Here is a 16670-nt window from a genome sequence, read left to right as displayed (position 1 = left end):
TCAAACTACTATTCCGAAATCCAGCAAGTTGCATTAAAATGCACTAAACAAGGAAATGAGTTTGGTAAAACGTACCAACCCTAAAACCCTATCAAATGTGACATATTAATAACGTTAAGACCTAATTTACCTAGAAAACATCGAGGGTCGATATATGGGTTGATTAGACAAATAAAGGTATTCAGTGAATTGTTTATCGAACATTATCGTTAGAGGCAAATTAATTTAGCACTGAAACACTTCAAATTGTGTTTCTCAGTTAACAAGGACTCAGCAAAAGGGAAAGAAACACTGAGTCCAGACCAGGGAGACAGTCATCAGAGGTTTGTGCACAACAACTATTTCTTTTGAATTTTTCAATTGAAATAAATATTGACTATTTGTACATTATTGTTTTAAATTGTGGAAATGTGTTTGAATGGATATTTATTGCTTGAAAAGCATTGTAAATGATTTGAAACTGTGAGAAATTGTTTGAATGATATTGATGGATACTCATTGCTTAAAAAGCATTGTAAATGGTTTGAAATTGTGGAAAAATTGGTTTAGTGTGATTTGTGAAAATTGAAGTTAATTATGAATTGTGTTGCCATTTTGTGAATGAAATTATGACTTGGGAAATTTATTGGATTCTCACGAATCATTTGAATAAAATGTTTGGAATTGATTTTGTGTTCACACTTAGCATGACAGTATCGTATCATTCCTTCTCCATTTATGGGGTTGTGATCGTTTATTTTCCTTCTCCATTTATGGAGTCGTGATCGTTTATTTTTCCCTCTCTGGTTTACCAGTTGAGGTGATCGGATGAGTACTCATTATGTAGCTAGCTCCCTTCCTCATTGATTTCGATTAGTGGGGTTGTGATTGCTTTGTCGTGGTGTACAACGCGGCATTGATCGGAAATTTGTGTCATGGCTTAAGTTGTGAATGAATTGGCAACACTATATTATTAAATTGTTTGACTAAATTGTGTTATTATGCGATTTGATAATTTGTGAAATGAAGTTTAAATTCTTATTGACATTTACTGTCTTTTGAATTTAACTATGTTTCGATTACTGAGATTTAATGTGATATTGTGTTAAATTCTTTACGACATTTATTGTCTTGAATTTAATTATGGTTTTACGTATCCATCATTTATTTGAATTATGAATTGTGATTTAAATTTGTATTTGGTTAATGTTGTGCACCACTGAGACATTGTCTCAGCGATAGCTTTTTATTGCTGTCGCAGGTAGAGAGACAGACAGGGCAGCAGACTAGGCTGCATATACATCCAGCGAGGGATTACCTGGTATAATGAGTATACCAATATTTTGCATTTTGTACTGTAATGTATGACACTGTATGTACATTTTGTTTTTGGTTTTGAGCAGTTGTAAATTCAAATTGTACCTGGAAGTTGTAAAATAATTATGAGCTGTTTTGACTTGTAAAAATTGTATTATATTTCCTTATCTCAGACTTTGAAAAATTTCTATGGAATTGAATTGATAAATTGTTGTGTTGAGAAACGTATTGGAGTTGAGATTTGAAAATATATTGAAGTGTGCTTTTTACAGGTTTTCTGAAGAACTGTTTTGTCCAAAATACAGATGGCACTCTGCCAAAATTTTTACAGAAATTCCAAATAAATTAAATGAGTTGGTTGTTTCACTTCAGTTCACCAAAGTTTTTAATACCTGTAAATAGTGCTCACCACTGTAAAAGAAGTAAGAAAAGTTTTTAAAATCCCTTGTAGTGTATTTAATGGGTTATCGATGAAGCGGAGTTGGTAATTCATTAGGTATACTACGGGATCATGTTATGCCTTACAGAGGGGTAGGGTGTGACATGTTTTGGTGGTATCAGAGCACAGTTTTTAAATTCTGTTTTCACCTGTTATTTGAATGTTCTTTCTTCATAGTACAACTACTCAATATCATTGTTTGATACATACAGTACATTACAGTATAAATATGCACTAACGAGAGTAAATATCCTTGTGTTATTTGTTCAGGAAAGCTAAAATCCTCGCATTAACTATGGAAGAGGATGATCGTTCAGTCAATCAATCTATTGAGGCTGAGGTGCAAGGGGATGCCCCAGGCCTACAAAATGTTAGTGGCTCAAGAAGACCAGCCCTGCGATGCCAGTTTCCTGCTCAGTTCGCTCAGCAGATGGCTGCAATGTTCCAACAAATGGCTGGTAATGTACCTACTCAAGTCCCAATACAGACACCAGTGGTACAACCACAGTCTCCTACTAGGCAATATGATAAATTGATGAAATATGGGGCTACAGAGTTCAAAGGGACAGTAGATCCTCTAGAAGCTGAGCAGTGGTTAGAGAGGATGGATAGGGTATTCAAGAAACTGCATTGCACAGAGGAGCTCAGATTCGAATACTCAGTATCTCTACTACAGGGGGATGCTTATGACTGGTGGAAAACCATTCCCCACAGTCTGGTAGAACCTGCAGTGCTAACCTGGAGTGACTTTCTCAGTGAATTCAGCGAAATATGTCCTCGATGCTTATGTAGACCGAAGCGCAAGAATTCCTAAGTGCAAAGCAGGCGGATCGGTGTTGAGTATGAAAGAGAATTTTCCCGCCTTAGCCATTATGCAGTAAGTCTACTTGCTACCAGCAGGGAGAGATGCAAGAGGTTTGAAACTGGCTTGAAGCCCAGTATCAGAGTACAAGTGATTGGCTTCAAACACACTAACTTCTCTGAACTTATTTCTCAAGCCCTAGAGTTGGAAATAATTGAGTTTGAGACTGCTCCTGAAAGAAAGAAATCAGAGAAGACAGAGAAAGAGGAAAAAACAGTGGAACAGAGTTCCAGTGGTCATACTGGAAAGAGGAAGAACTATGGGGGACATGGCAGAGGTGGCAAGAAGTCTGATAGGGGAAGACATTCAGGACAGAAACCTCCTCTATCTGGTCAGCAGAGTACCAGAGGTTCCTACCATTCCCGCCAATGTGAAAATTGTGGAAGATATCATGGTGGGATATGCTATAAGGCTATTAGAGCCTGTTATAACTGTGGAGGCACAGGACACTTTGCCAAGGACTGCACCAGTAGTCGTAGAGTTGGACCACCTCCTACTACTGCAGAAGGGTCAGTTCAAAGCCCTGTCACCAGAAGTTTGCAACCACCCAGCAGAGGTAAAGGCAGGGGTAGAGGTAGCCCAGCAGGCAGCCAAGGCACAGTGAAACATTCAGAGCAAGATAGTGCTCCGGTCAGAGTCTATGCAATGAGGCAGAGGGAAGAGGCCGAGACATCTGATGTTGTGGCTGGTACCTTCTCAACTTTTAACCAAGATGTGTTTGTGTTATTTGATCCGGGTTCTACCCATTCTTATGTGTGTGCTAGCATCATTGATTGCATTGTGGTTCCATGTACAAAAATGGACTTTGAGGTGCTAGTAACAAGTCCGCTAAGACAGGAGGTCAGGGAAATAAATTTTGATGCATTAGTGATTAGTCCCTTAGGATAAGGATTGTGATAATAAGTGAAATTAGTTTTGGAAGAGTTTATCAGCGCAAAGTTTTTCCTGACACACTATAAATTATAAAGCTAATTGGCGAGCCTACTTAATGTAAGGCAAGAGGATGTAAAAGTAAGTTACAGAAATAGAATTGCTCTAGATGAAGGCCGAGATGTTACTGTTAGTAATTGTTAATGGATATTGTAATCAGAATAAGTTCGGATATCAGTGAATTCGAAAAGGATAAAAGATAGGAAAGTTTGATCTATTGAGTAAGCTGCAGATTTTAGTACTAACTCGAGATTATTGTGTAAAGCTACATACTAACCGATAGTATATCTAGATGAGAATAGTTGCCAACGGCATCTGTTTTGGTATAGTTATGCCAGGACAGAATTTAATTGTTAGAAATAAGTTTGAAAATCCTACTTAGGGATCCAAAACTTAAAAGTTAGAATATCGAAAGGTTATAGTTCAGTACAAAAAGAAGATTATATGATCGTATAGAAAGGAGAAAATAAACGTATGGCTATTGTAAGATGGCTATTGGGTAAAATTTCGGGACGAAATTTATTTAAGGGGGGAGAATTGTAACATCCCTAAGTTCGGTAGTGCGTTCTACTGCTCCGGTGACCAGTGCTGTCCGGACAGCTAGGATGCCTAGAACTAAACTTCAATATGAATGAGGAGACATAAATAATGAAATACAAGAAAAGAAAATACAAGAAAAACAAAGGAAAAATCATAGCAAAGAAATGTAACCAAGTTAAGAGAGCCGAAAACCCTAGCGATGGGTGACCGCACCGGGAAGCCACGGCATGGACCGTTGACTAGCCCTGGACTGCGGGGAACCCTGGAAAATATTTTTAGGACTTAAATAGACCCTTGTTGAAGAATAAATATCATTATAAATATCAAAGAAAAATTAAATAATTAATACAAAGAAAAGTGAGAAATCGAAAAAGCATAAAACTCAGATATCAAAAATCGAATATTTGACATTCCGAAGTGTCTTTTGACCTAAATTTCCATTAAAAATAAATAATATTATACTTAGAAAATAAAATGAAAAATTAGTTTAGTGGTACCTAAAGTAAATAGCAAAAATGAAGGGTTTAATGTGGAATAAGTGGAAATTCAACATATTATATGATTTAAAGTAAGTAAGTGGACCACTAAGAATCATAAAATGAATTAAAAATAAGCATAAGTGGGCAGATTGCTCCACTAAAAGATCATCTTCAACATTGAAACCTCCATTTGCCGTGAATGAAAAACTCCCCAAAATCCTCCATGGCCATTTTTCAATCAAGCTCCATGCACTCCTCCATTTCAACTCCAATCACCTAGGGTTCTTCATTAAAGTTTGTCTAAACATCACAAGGAAGAGTTTGATACCAAATTTAAGAAGTTTAAGCAAGGTTTAACAAGCTCCAACCATAAGGTAAGTTAGCATTTTTGAAGATTTCTTTGATAAACTTTGTATACATGTTATGGGTGTTGGTTTTGTGAAGGAAATTTTTAAGTTTGAAGAGTATTGAGATATCCATTTTTGGGCAGCCATGTAATCATGTATTGATGAAGTAATTGTACATATATTTGATGAGAATTATGTTAGTTATGATGATTTAATAAACCTAGTGAATTACTTCATATTTATATGGTGATTTTTGGCACTTGGATGGGAATTGATGAATTGTAGGACAATTTGGTGTTGAAGAAGATTTTCGGCAGCTTGGGGACACTTGAATAAATGTATGTATTCATGGAAGTGTTGGCAGAATATTGACATAGAGGGATTGATGGATATGTATATGAACTTGTTGTGTAAAGTATATGCAAAAATTTGTAATGGTTAGGTGTGTATGTGATTGTACTTAGAACTTGTAAATTGAGTGTTAATTGGTGTATTGAGGATAATTGTAATCTGCCCAAAATGATGTTAATGTAAAGGGGAATGTGTTTTTGGTAATGTACCAAAACAGATTTGGTAGGGAAGTATACATATTGCAAGGTAAATGTGTGTAATTGATGTGTGTTAAGCAAAGTAACCAAGGGCAGTGTACATTTTAGCCAATAAGTTTAAATGTGTAACCTCAATTGGTATGAGACCAATTGGAGGTGGAACTAGGCACAAAATGTGCCAACTTTCATTGAGAAAGCATACCAAAATTTTGCTTGCAAGGTGACCTAAGAAAATGACCAATTCGGATTAGGTGCAATTAGGACCTGAAAAATGACCAATTGGGCAGCAGTGAGTGTTTAGGTCATAACTCACTCAAAACAGGTCCAATTGACCTGAAATTTTAACCATGAATAGTTAAGACCCATACCTACAAGTCTTATGAAGACACCAAAACCCAGAAATGACCATAAGCAAGTCAAACAACTTGCACAAGTTCGGGTCCAAAAACTGGCCGAACCAAAGTTGACCAAATTGACCTAAAAATGACCTAATTTGATGCCATTTGACCAGCAATAGTATAATGACCATAACTCGGTCTACTTAACTCGGAATGACCTAAAATTTTGCACCGCGGTCCATAAGACATAGATCTACAAGTTTGTAGTTTTGACCGAAACCCGAAAACCGAGGGAACTAGGCCGTCCGGCTAGGTCAAACTAGTATTCCGGAATTCAGCAAGTTGCATTAAAATGCACTAAACAAGGAAATGAGTTTGGTAAAACGTACCAACCCTAAAACCCTATCAAATGTGACATATTAATAACGTTAAGACCTAATTTACCTAGAAAACATCGAGGGTCGATATATGGGTTGATTAGACAAATAAAGGTATTCAGTGAATTGTTTATCGAACATTATCGTTAGAGGCAAATTAATTTAGCACTGAAACACTTCAAATTGTGTTTCTCAGTTAACAAGGACTCAGCAAAAGGGAAAGAAACACTGAGTCCGACAGGAGACAACATCAGAGGTTTGTGCACAACAACTATTTCTTTTGAATTTTTCAATTGAAATAAATATTGACTATTTGTACATTATTGTTTTAAATTGTGGAAATGTGTTTGAATGGATATTTATTGCTTGAAAAGCATTGTAAATGATTTGAAACTGTGAGAAATTGTTTGAATGATATTGATGGATACTCATTGCTTAAAAAGCATTGTAAATGGTTTGAAATTGTGGAAAAATTGGTTTAGTGTGATTTGTGAAAATTGAAGTTAATTATGAATTGTGTTGCCATTTTGTGAATGAAATTATGACTTGGGAAATTTATTGGATTCTCACGAATCATTTGAATAAAATGTTTGGAATTGATTTTGTGTTCACACTTAGCATGACAGTATCGTATCATTCCTTCTCCATTTATGGGGTTGTGATCGTTTATTTTCCTTCTCCATTTATGGAGTCGTGATCGTTTATTTTTCCCTCTCTGGTTTACCAGTTGAGGTGATCGGATGAGTACTCATTATGTAGCTAGCTCCCTTCCTCATTGATTTCGATTAGTGGGGTTGTGATTGCTTTGTCGTGGTGTACAACGCGGCATTGATCGGAAATTTGTGTCATGGCTTAAGTTGTGAATGAATTGGCAACACTATATTATTAAATTATTTGACTAAATTGTGTTATTATGCGATTTGATAATTTGTGAAATGAAGTTTAAATTCTTATTGACATTTACTGTCTTTTGAATTTAACTATGTTTCGATTACTGAGATTTAATGTGATATTGTGTTAAATTCTTTACGACATTTATTGTCTTGAATTTAATTATGGTTTTACGTATCCATCATTTATTTGAATTATGAATTGTGATTTAAATTTATATTTGGTTAATGTTGTGCACCACTGAGACATTGTCTCAGTGATAGCTTTTTATTGCTGTCGCAGGTAGAGAGACGCATGTATACAGACTAGGCCGCATATACATCCAAATGAGGATTACAGTATAATGAGTATACCAATATTTTGCATTTTGTACTGTAATGTATGACACTGTATGTACATTTTATTTTTGGTTTTGAGCAGTTGTAAATTCAAATTGTACCTTGAAGTTGTAAAATAATTATGAGCTGTTTTGACTTGTAAAAATTGTATTATATTTCCTTATCTCAGACTTTGAAAAATTTCTATGCAATCTCATTCAACCAGAACTCACACTTGGATAATTTGGCATGCAATTTCTTCTCTTTCAGAGTCTGCAGAACAATTCTCAAATGTTCATCATGTTCTGCTTTATCCTTGGAATACACCAGGATGTCATCAATGAAGACCACTATGAACCGATCTAAGTATGGATGGAAGATACGGTTCATCAGGTCCATGAATGCTACTAGAGCATTTGTTAACCCAAATGGCATCACCAGGAATTCATAATGTCCATACCGGGTTCTAAATGCAGTCTTAGGCACATCTGTATCCTTAACCCTTAGCTGATGATACCCCGATCCGAGATCAATCTTAGAAAACACACCGGTTCCCTTCAACTGATCAAACAGATCAGCAATTCTAGGCAATGGATACTTGTTCTTCACAATTACTCTGTTTAACTGCCGGTAGTCAACACATAACCTCAGTGTCCTATCTTTCTTCTTAACAAACAGTACCAGAGCTCCCCACGGTGACACACTGGGGCATATGAACCCCTTGTCTAGTAATTCTTGCAGCTGGATTTTTAACTCTTTCTATTTAGCAGGTGCCATCCTATATGGAGCAATTGAAATTGGAGCTGTACCCGGCATTATCTCAATAGCAAATTCAACTTCCCTTTCCGGTGGCAAACTAGGCAATTCCTCAGGAAATACCTCAGAGAAATCCCTTACTGTGGGTATGTCAGACAAGTCAAGTTTACCCTACCTAGTGTCAACCACGTGTGCCAGATAGGCTTCACACCCTTTTCTCAACCATCACCTTGCAACTATAGCTGAGATGACATTGGACAAGAAATCTGTCCTTTCACCCATAACTGTTATTTCTTCGTTCTCAGCAGTTTTCAGAGAGATTCTCTTCAGTTTACAATCTACTATTGCCTGATGATGGGATAACCAATCCATTCCCAAAATCACATCAAACTCATGGAAAGGCAGTTCGATTAAGTCTGCTGAGAATTCTTTCCCTTGAATCTTCAATGGATAGCCTTTATATACCTTGTTTACTACCACACTGTGGTCTAACAGATTTGTGACTATGATGTCTTTGTCACTTTCCTCTACTGGTATTCTCTTTTCTACGAGCAGCTTGATACAAATATATGAATGAGTAGATCCAGGATCCACTAATACATGCACAAAAGTATTATAGAGGAGGAACGTACCCTTGATGACATCTGGAGCATCATGTTCCTCCTGTGCCCTTATAGCATAGGCTCTGGCTGGTTTTCTACCTTCTGCCTCAGCCTTACCTGGCTTTCTACCCCTTGAAGCTAGAGGTGCAGGCCTAACAGTTGATACCGGAGTGGATGTAGCAGTTCTACGAGGACAATCTCGGACTAGGTGGTCTGTAGATCCACACCGTAAACAAGCACCTATCATCCTCCAACATTCACCCTTATGCCATTTTTGTCAATGTGGGCAAGCAACAGATACTGTTGGGGCTGGTCCTCTGCACTGCCCCCCGGAGAGCTAGCCATTGAAGGGGTGGACTGGCCTCTCCTTGGTGCAAACTGAGATTTGGGCCTCTGTGACTGACCCTGACTTGATGCTCCACTGAAACTCTGAGTAGGTGAACCTCTGAATTTCTTACTAGGGGTAGAAGATGTACTGGTCTGACCCTGACCTCTTTTCTGCTGTCTGTCCCTTCTGTTCTGCTCATTCATTCTAACTTTTTCAACCTTCAGTGCAGCTTCCACTAACTTGGCAAACTCTGTAATCCCCAAGGCTGTAATCATTACTTTAATGTTATCATTGAGTCCTTTCTCAAATCTCTTGCATCTCTCAGCCTCATTAGGGACTATTTCCCACCCATAGCGGCTTAGTCTGACAAATTCTCTTTCATATTCAGCCACTGTCAGCTGTCTCTGGCGTAGGGTAATAAACTCCCTTCTCTTCTCTTTCAGGTATACACTGCCTACATACTTCTTTCTGAACTCAATGAGAAAGAAATCCCAAGTTATTTATTCTGGTGGCACCTCACTAGTTATTGTATCCCAGCACTGGTATGCATCATCTCGTAGTAGTGATATAGCAGCTTCCAAATTCTGCTCTGGAGTACAATGAAGTTATTTCAAAACTCTTCCAGTTCTGTCCAACCAGTTTTCAACTGTGATAGAATCATCTTCCCTTTTGCCCAGAAAATCGACTACTCCGAACTTCCTGAGTCTCTCCATATGAGATTTTTGTTGTGGAGGTAGTGGTGGTGGCATAACTCCTGCCATCTGTCTAAAGAACTCAGCCATTTGCTGAAATGTGGCCGTGCACTGCATCGTGGAGCAGGTTCCTCCGTCTCTCGGTTCAGTCATAGATGGAGCATGACTTTCTACTTCCTCATCGACCGTTCTCTATGATGTGGAGTCCATATTCTGATCAAAATAACAAATCAAATCAAAAGATCTGCATTAGAGTCATCTTAACACTTACAATGCAATGCATGATATGCAATCTATCTAGGTCCAGAAACGCCTAAACCGTGCTCTGATACCACTAAATGTAACACCCCTCACCCGTCTACAGAATAGCCGAGCAAGGCGTGCTACACCGCGTGTCGAAACACCTAGTCTATGATTATTTCATTTCCTAAGCTCAATTTGATTTTAAGAAGTCTTTTATGTAATATTCATATCATGCTGATACTATTTTCATACTTTGATAAAATTAGTGTTTCAAGATTTGTAATAAAAATTTGACAAGGTGCCGTCTATATTTCAGACAAACTGTCCTTCCAAACCTATTGAAAATAGTTTAATATGATAATATCAAAATCTCAAATATTTCACACTCTATTTCTCAGTAAAGTCAATAGACTTTTACAGTCATTAAACAGTTCCATAATATAGTCCATAATAATTCAAATATATTCAGAAAATCTCCATGTTATTTAATATGTACAAAATATTATAAACTTTAGAGCTTTCATAACATTACCAAATACAAGGCCGAATTTCAAAAATACAACAAAAGTATAAAATACAAGATATCCTAAGTCCTACCATGTATGCAATGCAGTGCAGATGACTCTGGACTCCTGTGCAGATCCGATGTCTCACCCGGTCGTAGGTTTGCTAGGCTCCCCAACTGTGTCTCCAATACCTAAGCGTTACAAAAGCAACGCGCTAAGCAATTTTGCTTAGTGGTGCCAAATGTAAAGAAATATACACTAAAATAAAGTAAATAAAGTGTTTACGAATTTTTGGTGGTGGTGTATGTCAGTAGACTAGATTTAGCTATATGAATTTAATAGTACTTGAATTACTGCCCGTGTAGCCTATATACTGACCAGACTGGATAAACGGATATACTGGCACTGGGTACCTAGTACCTCAGGTCGTCACACCATCGATCACAAAGCATCTCCCGGTGCGCAAATTTCATGGCTAAAAAGCTATATAGTCAATCTGGCGATAAGCCAATAATAAATACACAATATGTATAGCCGTAGGCTATTAAAGTCACAGTGCGGCATAATAAGCCGTAAAAATACAGTATGGCATGAAGCCATTCACAGAACAACTGTCAGAATCCAATTGGCATGCCAACCTATCCAAACTAGTCAACTAGGCAAACTAGGGCACATTATAAATTAATTGTTTAATTCTTCAATTTTTAGAGTTTACTAACTATTATGCAATTCATAAGTCAATGCATATGTTGACCTTTTTAGGTACTATGGATAAGTTATTTCTAGCATGAACATGTCACATATTGTAATTCAATATGCTGCCAATATAGTGCAATTTACCAATTTTACAAGTTGGCATTCATTGCCAAATTGCTTCAAGCATCATTGTATGTAAATGTCAAATTCTCAATTTTTGGTGTGCTAGATTGATCTAGCTTAAAGTCCTATTTCTCTTAGTTTTTAGCTTCTGGTCAAAGAAGAAAAATTGTAGCTCTATGTCTTATTGCACGCGGGGCAAAATTTCAGGTCATTCTAAGTTGTATAGACCAAGATATGGTCAATTTACTAAAGCTAGACAGATTACACCTTTAGTGCAAAATTTGGTCAATTTTAGGTCACTTTTAGTCCTGACAGTTTTGGTACCCGAACTTGTGCAAGCTATTTGACTTGGTTCTGGTCATTTCTGGGCTTTGGTGTCTTCATAAGAAATGTAGCTCTATATCTAAGCTATCCATAGTAAAAATTTCAGGTCAATTGGACCTGTTTCGAGTGAGTTATGGTCATCCTAATGATTACTGTTCATATGGTCAAAAATCTGGGTTGCAAGGTTGCTATTTCGAATTTGGTCATTTTTAAGGTCAGTTTCTAGGCAGAATTTTGGCAACATTTCTCCATGAAATTTGGCCTATTTGGTGTCTAGTTTCACCCCCTATTGGCCTCATACCAATTGGGTTCACAGTTTAGCACTTATGACCTGATTTAGGTACTGCCTTCAATACACAACCTACACAAAGCACATACACTTCCAATTTGATATTCCTTCTCCTCCTCATTACTTCAATATTCAATCAATGACACTTCCATATATATATTGTACACAATTCCAGCAACAATTTTGGGCAGAACATTCAAGTGCTCAATGCACACAATTCACCATTAAGTTCAACATTCACTTCCACCAAAATTCAACATATCTCAATGTCAATATTACACATACACTTCAACATAATCATACTTCAATATCACTTGCACATGCTGCCTACAATTTAACACTAGCATATTTTATTAATAAACTATATATTCACATACAAATTCATGATTTAATAGGCTGCCAAATATGGCAGTTTGCCCAAAGCATTAAGGTTCCATTTCACACCCTTAATTCAAGTACTATATGCACATACTTAGATTTTAACTTACTACATCCTCCATTTGAGTTAATCAACCATAATTTCCATCCATTAGAGGTAAGAAAAACTCAAATACAACATATAGTCATGGCTGCCGAAAATGGACCATTTCATTCCTCAAGATTTTCTTCATTTCTCTTCACCAAAATACTCACCTCAACCTAAACACAAAGTTTACTAAAGCAAGGGAGAGGTCTTGGACACTTATCACTTTTGAAGCTTATCAAAACTTCACTAAATCTTATTTTTCTTGTTGCCAATATCTTCCCCAAGGTAAGTAGGCAAGCTTTAATGAAGGAATCAAGTGGAAAGGAGGCTTGGAATGGGGTTGCATGGAGGTCCTTCCATGGCCGGCTATTGAGTTCTTTCAATAGTGATTCACTTCGGCTGGTTTTTCTTTCAATGTTGAAGATGGTGATTCTGCCCACAAATGGCTTAGATAGGTGTCCAAAGGTTTGAGTTAGTGGAGCACTAACTTTAAGTTAAATGTTTAATTATTTCAAGTTCCATTATTTACACATTTACCTTCCCTTTTTCACTATTTACATAATGTGTCACAATTTAATTTTTCATGACATTTTCTAAGTGCAATATCATTTATTTTTAATGGAGATTGAGGTCAAAAAGCAACTCTAGGTGTCAAATTACCAAAATACCCCACTTCGGGTTATATTCCCGATTTTTCGATAACACCGATTTTTGTCTGTTTCTCGATTTTTTATTTTTTTTTTGGTACTAATTTATTAATTTTTCTTTGATATTTCTAGTGTCAATTACATTTCAATAAACCTTTACTTAAGTCCCAAAATTAAATTTCGAGGGTTCCCTATGGTCCTGGGGTCGGCAACGGCCTTCCCTGTGCGGTCACCCATCGCTGCAGTGCCAGCTCATTTAACTTAATTTCACTTTCTCTCTTTCATTTTTCTTTGATTTTTCCTTGTATTTTCTTTTTATTTATTTCATCATTATATGTCTGTTCACTATCACCGAAGTATAGTTCCAGACATCCTAACTTGCCTAAACTGATATTTGGCCACTGGAGCAACAGAACGTACAAAACACGTACAATGGGGATGTTACATTATTAGTTAATTGATTAAAGAAAACTAGTATACAATTCTGATACCCATGGGACTGTTGAGTTATGTACTTGCCACAGGTTTCCGTAGGTCTTAATTTAAGTATTATTTGAAATGGTTTAGCTAAAATATAGCAGTTTTAAAATTTTAAATTTATGTGATTTAAAGCTTTTCTATAGGGAAACTCATATTAGAAACTATATCATTTTCTTAAGAAGGTGCACTGCATTTAATTTTAAAATAAAATATATAGATGCAAAGTACCTTGAAAATAGATTAAAATGAGTGACAGTGAATTTCTAATTTACTATTGTTTTGATAATCTTTTTTGTAGTCTGAAGTTCTGTAGTAAAATGTTTCTTACTCTGTTATATTTTGAATTAAAATGATTTTAAATTGTACCAAATCCCTTGTAATATGTTCACCAGGTTCTGATGATTCGATTTCGGCATCTATTGAACATATTATGAGAGGCATGTTTCGTCTAGGAGAGGGGTAAGACGTGACAAGCTCCTACTTTCTCTTTCTTTGCTTTTATTATTATTTTTTCACCCTTCACTTATAAAAAGAATTTAGCTTGTGCTTTTAACACATATATGAGAGTCATATCATATTTTTCTTTACTTTGCATTTTCATGACTCTTCACTTTTGATTTTTCATCAAAGTTGTGTTAAGCACATAACACAAGTTGATTGTGTTATTTGCTTGAAATCTTTTTGTTATTTGTGTTTTAACACAAGTTTATTGTGTTTTAATTGTTTTATGGTTTAATATTTGTTGTGCACCACAAGTTGATTGTGTTTCTTTTATGAAAAAGAAAAGATTTCAAGCTAACCCTTCACTTATAAAAAGATTTCAAGATGTACATTAACCACATAACACAATCACTTCACCACTTTCTTTCCATATGAACCAACCATAACCCATCCTTTTACATATTCAAATGCTTTACTAATCCTAAGGCTAGGGTAGAAACATATGATTTACAGGCCAAAGCTTGTAATGTGGTTAAAATCATAAAGAATAGGAATAATGTAGCTCAAAATTGGCTACCATATCCATGAATGAATATCACACCCAACAAGAAATAAAAATTGACATAAATGTCTCAATTTTAGACTCAAAAGCTCACATAAATGTTCTTGATGCACCATATTAGCATATTCAACCTTTCAATTCAACTCATTCATTTTATCTATGTTCTCACAAGCTAGATCAAACATAACATACTTATTCTCATTAATCTTGGAAAGCACCTTAAATACACAAAAGACATCAATTGCAAACATAAAAATTGAAAAAGAAAGAAAATACAGAATAACACTAACACATACAAACATATGCAAAAGACATTAATCCCTCCCCCACTCTTAAAACTATCATTGTCCTCAATGTAAGGGTAAGGAAAATAGAAACAATACATAAAAGTAAAGAGGATAAAGAAAGCAAATATGATTCCTTAGGTTACCTCCCAAATAGCGCATTTATTTAAAGTCTCATGCTAGACTTCCCCAATCTTGATCATTCTTCATACTTGGGGTCCTCTAAGTCCATCTCTTCAACATTATACTTTTTAAAGCTCTCATAGTAAGGCTTCAATCTATGCCCATTTACCTTGAACACTTTGTTGCTAGACTTTGAATTTTAGTTGCACCATGATAAAAAAAAAATAAAAAAAAAAACAAAAAACAAAAAAAAAAATAGTAACAACAATAGTACCAACCCACCTAGAACACAACTTGCCCGAAAAAAGTTTGAGTCTAGAGTGGAATAAGAGTATTTACTGACAAACCACAAACTTCTTCCTTCTAAGCACCTTGTCATGGAATGCTTTAGTCTTCTCTTTGTAGATTATAGAGTTCTGATAGACATCATTCCTAATTTTTTCTAACTTTTGCAATTGTAACTTTCTACATATTCCAACATCATCAATGTTCATGTTGCATTTCTTAATAGCCCAAAATGCCTTATGCTCAATTTCCATAAGAAGATGACGGGGCTTACCATACACCAATAAACATGGGGATATACTAATTGGAGTCTTGTATGCAATCCTATATGCCCAAAGTGCATTATCTAACTCAAACTCCAATCTTCCCTAGAAGGATTGACTGTCTTCTCTAGGATGGGTTTGATATCTTGATTTGAACCTTTAACTTGTCCACTCATTTGAGGATGGTAGGTAGTAGAAACTTTATGAGTTACATGATATTTCTTTAAAAGAGCCTCAATAGCTCTATTGCAAAAGTGTGTTCCTCTATCATTAATAAGAGTTCTTGGAATACCATGCCTATTAAAAATGTAAGACTTCACAAAATCTACAACAACTTTAGCATCATCAATTTGAGTGGCTTTTGCTTCCACCCCTTAGAAACATAATCCATGACTAAAACTATATAAACATTACCAAAAAAAGAAGGGAATGGTCCCATGAAATCAATGCCCCACACATTAAAAATTTCATAAGCAATCATAGGTAATCAGGGCATTTGATCTCTATGAAAGAGATTACCTATTCTTTGGCATTGTGCATAAGTCTTACAAAAGAGATATGCATCTCTAAAAATAGATGGCCAAAAAAAATCCACATTCAAGTGCCTTATGCACAGTTCTCTTAGGTCTAAAGCATCCTTCACCCTAATAAGAATGGCAAAAGTAAGAATGGAATGGAATTAAAGTTGGGGAACACCCATTCTCACAGCTTGATTCATGCAATGCTTTCATAGGTATGGCTTATCCCACACATAGTACCTAACAAAATCTTGGTAACCAAATAGGTTACTAAATCAGCATACCAAGGTGCATTACCTCCAAGTGCAAATAATTGTTCATTAGGGAAGAACACATATAGGGGTAAGGCATCCCTCTCTTGTGAATAATCTCCAAATTCAACTCTTGCAGCAATAGGATCCATCTAATTAACCTTGGCTTTGCTTCCTTTTTCTTCAATAGGTACCTAAGAGCAATGTGGTCAAAATACACAATCACTTTAGTATAAAGCAAGTAAAAACAAAAGTTTTCTAAAGCAAAGATAATAGTAAAGAGTTCTTTTTCTATTGTGGAGTAGTTGGATTGGGCATCATCCAAGGTCCTTGAAGAATAGTATGTCACATGAGGTATACAACCCACTCTTTGTCCCAAGGTAACCCACACAGAATAATTGCTAGCATCATACATAATTTCAAAGGG

This window comes from Hevea brasiliensis, chromosome 11, assembly GCF_030052815.1.
Source record: "Hevea brasiliensis isolate MT/VB/25A 57/8 chromosome 11, ASM3005281v1, whole genome shotgun sequence".
Classification (NCBI taxonomy): Eukaryota; Viridiplantae; Streptophyta; class Magnoliopsida; order Malpighiales; family Euphorbiaceae; genus Hevea; species Hevea brasiliensis.
Note: the sequence above shows the minus strand (reverse complement) of the source record.